We start from the raw sequence: 9266 nt of genomic DNA on the forward strand, positions 1-9266 counted from the left end.
CCTACTGCTGGCTCCTGGCCTCCCTGGGGGCTGTGAGCCTGTGCCCAGCAGTGAGCCTGGGCTCTGCTATCTGTCCAGCTCACAGCAACCCCCAGACCTCGGCCAAGCTTTGTCCCTGCTCCCATAGGTCCTTTCACAAAGACCATCCCACAGGAGTGAGTGGCACTGAGTGAGTGGCACTGTGTCCAGCCTCACATCTGTGTGTGCATGTGCTGGCCTGAAAATAAAGTGATGGGGCAGGGTAAGGCGAGGGTCACAGCACGGCAGCATAGCACAGCGGGGCTAGGTGCATGGCAGCAGGAGCTCTTCCCCTCCGCAAAGCCCTGGCCAAGCATGCTGGAAGTGCTGCATAGTTTCATGCTCTGCTTTGTCACAAGGAGATTGGGAATCCAGGGGGCCATGACAGTAAAGATCAGAGGGCGTGAGGGAAGGGTTGGGGAGTTTCCTACTCTGAAATCAGGTGAAAAGGTGAAGAGGAGGAACTCAGAAGAGGGGTGGTGTTGACCTAGGTCTCCCTTTCCACCCTCCGAGGTGTTTGCAGCCCCGCAAAGCTCCAGCCACGCCTGGGCTTGGCCTGTTTCTCTATCCCCATCACGACTCAGCCCAGTGCAGAACAACGGGTACCCTCCACCCTCGTTCGGTCTGCTGCCAGGAGGCAGAAAGGCTGGGTAGGATCTGCCAGGCACACGCCAACACCGTGTCCTGGGCCAGAGTTGGGGAGCGAGAGCATCCCGCAGCCTATTTGTTTCTTTGCTTTTTATCCCTGGAGAATCCCAGAGGCTGTGAAAGTGCTGCTTAAACCTTGCAATTAACAGAGCCGAGGGTTTGGCAATGTCTGCCTCATTTACCTTGTTGCAAATCCTGCATTGTTGTAAATGCTGCAATTGCTTAGGTTGGAAATGCTTGATCTCAGTTTAGAGAAATGTGTTTCAGTGGAGTGCAACAGAAAGGTTAGATGACATCCTGTGCAATTTGCATTGCTTTCTCCTGAATATATGTGCACACATCAGTAGAACTAAATATTTTTCTTGTGTAGCAGTTTAATTAGAACTGATTAAACATGTCTTGAAGGTTTGAATATGGTAGTGTCATTGCATTATAAATGTCATTTTGATTAAATAATGGCTTCTTTGCTTGAACAGGGTAGCTATCCACCCGAAACACAGAGGTGAAACTTTAGTTAATAATAAAACTCCCACCAACTTCAATAGACCTATATTTCACCTTAATCGTACTCATAATTATGCTTTCACAGTTTGATTACAGAATTTACTGTTTTCCGCTTGGAGGGGGTATACATTGTTGTACACCTCCTACAAAAAAACTAGGAACCAAGGACTGCTGGCAAGCAGTACGTGAGCCTGGGTTCAGGAATGAGGTGATTTGCCCCATCCAGTGAAATGATGGAGCTCCCTTGTCCCTGGATGCAACAGGACCATTGAGAGTTGCCACATGGGCTCTCACTAAGGAAGATACTGTAAGATTATTCTAGAGCAGTGGTTGCCAGTTCCTATGGATCTGGCTGCTCTGGTATTTGGGAGAATTATCTGAGGAAAGCAGGCTGACTGTGAGTAGCTTTAAATATGCTGCACGAGACCTAACCTCCACTGGAAAAGTATACAGGGGCTTCCCAGGCTGAAAAATGTTGAAAACAACTGTTCTTGATGAACAGATAGTATTCAGTAGTCAAGGACCTGTCTGGATAACCCCAGGACATACTTTACAAATAGCATCTGTTTCTGCAAACCTGCTATTTAAAAAATCTCTTGCTGAAGCCAAATCAATGCTCTTTCATTTGTGTACAGCCCAGTTCTTTGGGTGTGTATTTCCTCTGGACATCCCGGAGGATATATCTGGCTCCACTGTTTGTGAACTGAAGTTGGTAACGTGACTGTGGACCTTACGCCATGGTCTGCATACATGACTGTGTGCAGCAGCAGGTGCATGCTGCTGCTTGGCCCCACATCTGACACCCCTTTCACGCACTGGAAAGGGCACAGGAGCTCAGATTTGACACGAGCATTGAGGGGCTCTGCCTCCTCAACACATCGGTTCGGTGCTCTGCGCTTTTCATCTCTCTACCTGAAAAAAGGAGGTAAAACCATTCTCCTTTGTAAAGCTGCCTGGGCATTAAAGTTGTGAGTCTGTATTAAAACGTGTATTTCTATGAACAATAAGTGACCATGGCTGTCCAAAGTAACAAAAGCAAGTTCATCATCAAGAGACATTTTTTCCCCTCCAAACTAACCCCAAAGCAGGGCTCTTAGAGGTCCAGATAGGAAATGCCAGTGATATGTTCATATCCCCTCTGTTCAGGTGTGATCTAAGCCCACCAAAGAAAATGAAATACTGCCAAGGACTTTCAGGGGTTGGGACCAGGACCTTTGTGACTTTTATCTTAGCAGTGCTACTTGTGCTTTTATCTATAAAACTCTGCTTCTCTTTGTATGCTTGTTTAGTGTGGGATGAATGGAGACAGTCTGCTGTTTTACTGCAGACTTCCTCGCACTTACTAATTTAAGACTGCTGTTCAGACTGAAATTTCCAGGTTGGCTTATGATGAATCCGTAGTCTATATGCAGCGCTTGAGAGATATTTCCATATCCTGAAATAACAGGAGGCTTGTGATATATCACTTCATGACTCTGCGGTGCTCTGCGACTCGCAGGTTGGAGGACAGACGTCACCAAACTGTTGTACACCAAAACAGTCACTGCGCAGTGATCCTTCATTGAAAGCCAATATGATTGAACTGACATACAGATTTCCATGCCAGGTAAAAATAACGGGCATATGTATTTTTAGTGGATTTGTGTAAGGAGAGCTTTCTTTGGTGCCTTCCACAGAGTTCCTGCCAGTGTTCTTAACCAAAAAAAAAAAGAGTAAGAGCAAATACTGACCTCCAGATGACCCAGCTTTGAATCTCGGTGATTTGCAGTCCGACAGTACAATTTGCTTGCTCCCGAGTTAGTTTTAATGTGAAGGAACAGGCAAAGACACAATTAAATATTGTCTCAAGTTTGCAAACTGAATCAGTCAAGTTCCAGCCTGTCAAAATCAGCAGTAGGTGGGGGCCAGATTTACCCTTGCCCCGATAACCTGTGTTCATGCAGGCTGAGAAGGCAGCAGGAAAAAAGGGAAGGGCTGCAAAGGGCTGCAGAGCAGATTTCAGGTAAGCTTGGCTGCCAGGGAGGCACCGAGCTAGAGTCCGATTTTTCAGCAAAGGCTCCACATCTAATTGTTTCAGGGATATTTAAAGTCATGTTTTCAAAGCACAACATTACAGAATGCCCTCTGGGAAGAGCTGGCTGCTCATTTTAGTGCCCAAAAAGCAGGCTAAGCTGTTCTGAAGATCTAGCTCTGTTTGTGGCTGCTGAACTGTTTTAAAAGCCAAACCCTTTTTTCATATAAACACCAAACTGCCTGATGTCAACTCAAGTTTGCAAGATAAGATAAGAGTGCTCCAGTGAGGAATAAATGGAGGAGGGTTTATGGAAACTGAGTTATGGTAAATAGATAGCATCAAGAAGAAGGGGTTTTTATGTGGTGCTGTGCATAGCGGAGGTGGATAGAGAATGTATATATATTTTTCAGAGCTGTGGGAGATGAAGACAAGTAGGAGGCCAGGGCTTCCCCACCCCTGTCATTGCAGCAGCCAGGAGCCCCATGCCACAGGTATGAGCAAGGGGATCTGGAAGGCGGTGGGGTGCAGCAACGCAGGCTCAGTGTTTCAGAGGCAAGCTCAGAGGGCCATGAGAGGAATGGAGGGAATGTGATAAGGCCAGGGGAGGATTCGGTGAGGGAAGGAATGAGCAGGGGAAAGGAAGGGGTGTGGGGATGCCAGGAGTGTCCCTTTCTACTGTTTCCCAGTTTCCCTATACTGGAGGGAGGTTTGGGTGCCTCAGCTGAAACACCAGGGAACTGCTGTACTGAGGGGTGTCCCCGTTCCTCTCATGGCTGAAGCAGATACCCTGACCAATGTCCCTTCAGCCAACCTCGACAGCAGGCACAGGGGACAGCGTGCTGCCAGCAGCCACTCATCCTGGCCACGAGCAACCTCAGAAATAGCAAGCCTTTGTTGTCATTGTCGTTGTTTTTGTAGATGACTTGGCCCAAGCAAAGATGAAAGTCAGTGGAAATCCGTAAGTTGCTGTGGATGTTCCTGTGAAGAGAGTACAGGTCTGCAGGGTCATACCTTAGAGATTTTTTTTAACAGGGAGCTCTTTTTGAAAAGGTGGACCAGTGTGTTCCACAACACAGAAAAAAGCTTGGGGGATGGCAAGATGTTACACTGCCAGCCCGGGGAAGCTGCTGAGCTATGCTGTGCAGCCGCAGTGCTGCTCAATGCTGAAGGCAGAGCAGCCGCAGCAGTGCACCGCCACTCCCTGTCAGATCTGGTGTAATGTTTCTGGCTCCAGCGCTAACCCAAGTGTCTGCACATTCTTATCAGCAAGCCTTGCAGGTAGCATTACGTGTTTGTCCACTTGAAATAGAAATATTCCTTAACTCTGAACCTCCCTGGCCTCTCTCTTCATATGCTAGTCTCTCTTGGTGGCCAATAGATTGATATATTTATCTTTAACCTTTCTGGCTATATAAATTCATGCCTGCAATGGCTCACAACCATTAGAATTCAGAAAAAGAGACAATTAGAGAAAATCCATCGTGATGCAAATGTACAAGTGAGTCTGTAACTCACTTGCTAACCCCACACATGCGAGCTAATTATCTGGCAGTTTTGAGGTATGAACATAACCCAAGCCCTATGTCTGAACACCTTTACAGAAATTTAAGCCAAATTTGGATTGGGTAGCTCACAAACACTTTGAGAAAGCTCTAGGAGAAACAGAGGCAATCTTTAAAGCTGTGGGTGGAGGAAGACAGTGGGATATAAGATAGAAAATGCTAGACAGGCTAGACAGCTCTAGTTAGCACCCAACTGTGATTTTTTTTTTTTAGGGGATTCTTTGGCATAGATCCTAAACTCTTTGGATCATTGATCAGTTTTAACTCTCAGTTTCTTGCAAGCCATCATACGTTTAGCTGAAAGCACTAGAAGGATGGTGCTCTGCAGATTTCCTGGCCACCCAGAGCAGACCAGACTTCACTGCTGGCACAGAAAATGCTATGTGGAAAGAATTGTGGTGAGGAAAAGATTTCGCAATGTCAGCAGTACCCAAAGGGAAGACGAGGTGGAGCTCTCGATGAGTAATGTGAGGTTTGGTACCAGTAGGTCTAAATATCTCAGATAAAAGTTGTGATTTCACCCTGGTATTTTGGTGAAGATCTGGCCTACCACATGTGCTGTGGCCATCCTGCTTTCCCCTCACAAAAAAAGGAGTAGTCTTCCCTCCCTTGCTATTGGGGTGCTGGCCTCCTGCAAGGGGGAGCGTAACATCCCTGTTCTCACTCCATCCCACCAGCAAGCCAGCAGACAGGCCTCCTGACCTTTCCAGTGTTTCTTCCCAAGTGGCTTTTCCTATATTGAGTGGGCACATCTTGGGCAACCTCTACCTCTTCAAAACTGTCTTCCTTTTCCCCAAACCAGGTGCTGCTTTCCCACCATCACACACACTAGCCATGCTCTCTGCTGCAAAATGCACTAACAAGGGTTTAAGTCAATGTCAGGTGGGTCCCCAGATGTCCCACCTGTCTGAGAGGCAAGCAGCTGAATTCTGTTTGTGCTGCAGCAAAGGGCCATGCTGCTGGATCTCAGTGGGATATTTTGATCTTGCAGTCAGACGATGTGCCGATGAAAAAGACATGTGATTGGTGTGCTGTTATTTTAAGTTGGAGGAGAAAATGGCGAGGAGCCTGCATTAATTAGTATTAAACTGCACTTGGCAGAGGCTGTCTCCTCCGCAGAGTATCTGCTGCTAGAGGGCATGAAAATATACCTGTTGAGTTCGATAGGCGAGGTGCAGAGATAGTCCCAGGAAGCAGGATTTACACCAAGACAGTGCAGAAACCAGCGTGATGTTCTTGGGTGGAAAATCACTTAAAAGTAAGTAGTGATATCCATGAATTACATCTCCCTTTTCACCCTTTTCACTTGAGCACTGAAGTCAGCCGGTATTAAAGAGAAAATAGTTGGCAGGCAAGTGCAACTGTGGTTGCTGGTGACTGTCTGAGAGCTGTGGGAAAAAAAAATCCCAGCATATGGAAGTGGCAATGTGTTTCTACTGGTGTTTTACCAGTAGATCTCAATGAGTTTTGCAGCGGAAGTCTCTATGGTTGTTTCCACTTTTCTGTGGGGAATACAAAGTTCAGGTACCTGAGGCACAGTGAAAGGAGAGGAGTCAGGCATTGTAGGAAATCTGCATAAACTGTTACCCTCTTTGGGGACCCATGATAATTAAAGCAAACATACAGAAAGCCTTTGGCTAGCATGAGGTCTCAATAAACTAAAACCAAGCTACCTGCAATTCATTGCCTCAATTTTGTGACGGTCGTTTGAGTGTAAGAGCAAGTGCTGTACAGGAATGGGGATTTTTTTTCCCATTTACCTCTTTCCAGCAGGTGAAAACTAGAGTTTCCAATAAGAAATGCAAGCATAGCTGGCAATGGCCATAGCTCCCTGGGCTCTCAGGTTGGCCTTCATCTGCTAGGAGCCTCTGCCTCAGTCAGTCTCGTGAACATATTCAATGTTCATATTCATGTTTTCACGGGTTTCAGGGGAAATTAAGTGTCACTTCAGCTTCTTTCCCCGCAAATCTTTGGTTTTCCCATCACCACCCTAACAAAACCCTCCAGCACTGAACACAATAGATTGTTAAACCTAAATTGATGCTTTCAGTATTACTGGAATACAAGTAAAGAAAATTTCAACACAGCATTAAAAATATGTCACCTTCGCTGTGGCATTGTACGGGAACTGACATGACTTCTTATTTTGTTTGCCCATGGAAGGGAACTGTCATTTTCATTGCTAAAATACTTGTCCATTGGATGGAAATAATTACAAATGGAACAAAACAAAATGTTTTGATTAAATACAGGGCTGGTCTTGTTTTTTCCAGTAAATGTTTGATGTTTTCAATTCTCTTCCCCCTCTCCTGGGGATAATATAATAGACAGTTATAGATCACCTTCCATCTCAGAAGATCTCAGAATGCATAGGGATCACTTCCTTTGCCACTGAAATGTTGGTACCCATGGGGCAAATACCAGTGAACAATTTATCCCCACAGGGTACCATAGTGAAGGTGAGTTATCTTCCGCAGAGCAGGGGAGTTTTCAGGAGACAGACTCCAGCTCATAATTTGTGCCAAACCCAGGGGTTAACACTGAAGGGTCAGATCTGGCTATCCCATGGCTGAGGAATGAAAACCAGCAGCTGTCTGAATTCCAGGGATGGCACTGGGAATAGCTGCGATGAAACAAATTCCCACCAACTTTGATCTTAGATCTCCTGCACAGGATTAAAGGGGTAACTGAATTTGGGCCTGAGGCACAGGCATTTGGGAAAGCAGTAGGGGGAATTTGCTAAGTTTTCATGGGAGTTTACTGAGCACATGATGATAAAGCGAAGATAACTCTCTTTTATCATCGTGATCCACTTCTTTTAACTGTGAGTGCTTCAAGGCCCCTGCAGGATCACAGCGAGGACATTGGCAGACTTGTGGTGCTCCCTGCATGATGCTGCTTTGTTTGGGGAGGTGATGCTTTGCCCTGGATCAACCTTGTAAATAAGAAAGGAGCAAGAGAAGATTTGTTTACACAGATCCAAACACTTTCCTCATTCCCCCCACTTTCTCCCAAGTTTGATGTGATCGGTTCATATACCTGCCGCTTCCCTGGGATATGAGCAGTTGCCAGAACCCCCTCTGGCTGCTGTCAGTCTGGCTCAAGACACCTTTGCAGGAGTGGCTCCAACAGAAGAGAGTGCTGTCCATACAGATACAATATTCAATCTCCACTGTTGTCAGAGTGAGGAATCATATTTCCCCCACCCCTGCCCTCTGGGTGAGAAATGGGAAACATATCATAAAGGTACTGTAATAAGTCTGCTAAAGATGTCTTTGCAGCCTCTTTCTCCTCCCCAAAGTGGAATGTGCCTAAGCTCCTTCTGGTCTGCTTGTTCCTTTTTTCTGGCAGCCCTTGGGGAAGGTACCTAATACCTTTTCGCAAACATTATTTATGGACTCAGAATGCCAGGAACGTGTCTTTACAAATAGTCTGTACAATATGTCCTGAGCCCTCCTGTCTGGCACCTAATTATGTCAGTCCACAATGCTCTGATTTCTTTGGCTTTTTGCTGTAAGTCCAATTTACTGATCCTGGGTTGTTTCCACGTGAACAGAGTACTGTAATGACTGATGAGCTGCACTCGTATGACTTGCACAGTAGCATCCCAATTTTTCACAGTTCCTGGTGATTCCTGCTTAGGTCCTAGGGCCAATGTTTAGTGTTTCAGGAAAAGAGAAAGGTCAGTGCTAGCCCCACAGTACCTGTGTTACATTGCACAACACCCTAGGATGCTACAGGCTTGCCCCACAGAGGGTGAGGTCACTTGATCTGTAGGGGACCATCTCCTACCTAGCACCACTCTCTTCTGCAAGGCTTGTGTTAATTAGATGCATCTATAGGTCCATGTGGGAGCTCTACTTACGTACCCAGCACTAAGGTTAAAGAGTGGGTTCATACCAGAAAGACAGCTGTAGATACACTTTTTATCAAAGCCACCTAAAACCCTTTCTTTGGATGAAAACCACTGGCTTTGTTAGTATTTCTGCCTTTTCAGGATCAAGACCACAGCATAAAATCTTCTGAGAGAAGCTTGGTGGGGTTTTCCTCTTCTCTTACCTAAAAGAAAGAGGGAAAATCTGCACTTTCACCCCTTTATAGCACTTCCCATTCTCTGTGAATCTGGAATACTTTATAAATGAGATAGATCTTGGTCTCAGTGTAACAGCATTAAAGGAAATGCCCCACTCCCAGTCAAAAGTTTGAGACAAAGTGGAAAACGGTGTATCCAGCTGAAACCATAGGGCAGACACTGATCTGAGAATTTCATCTAGGCGCAAATATTAGCATCTCTATTATTCAGTGAATACCACATGACCCTTAATGACTGTAGTTGCATGAAAACTCCAGTTTTACATTTAAATCCAAGTGCAAGATCTCGACCAGCACAGGACCTGTAGCTTATCCTGTGTTGTTTCCACGTGTAGTCTGTACCATAATGCTTTCTGTGACTTAGGAGTTAAAAAAGAAGAGCATCACTAGGCTACCACTTATCATGGCTTGTCTTCTGCTCATCCCAT

The sequence above is a fragment of the Haliaeetus leucocephalus genome, unplaced genomic scaffold, assembly GCF_000737465.1.
Source record: "Haliaeetus leucocephalus isolate CR32 unplaced genomic scaffold, Haliaeetus_leucocephalus-4.0 Scaffold229, whole genome shotgun sequence".
Taxonomy (NCBI): Eukaryota; Metazoa; Chordata; class Aves; order Accipitriformes; family Accipitridae; genus Haliaeetus; species Haliaeetus leucocephalus.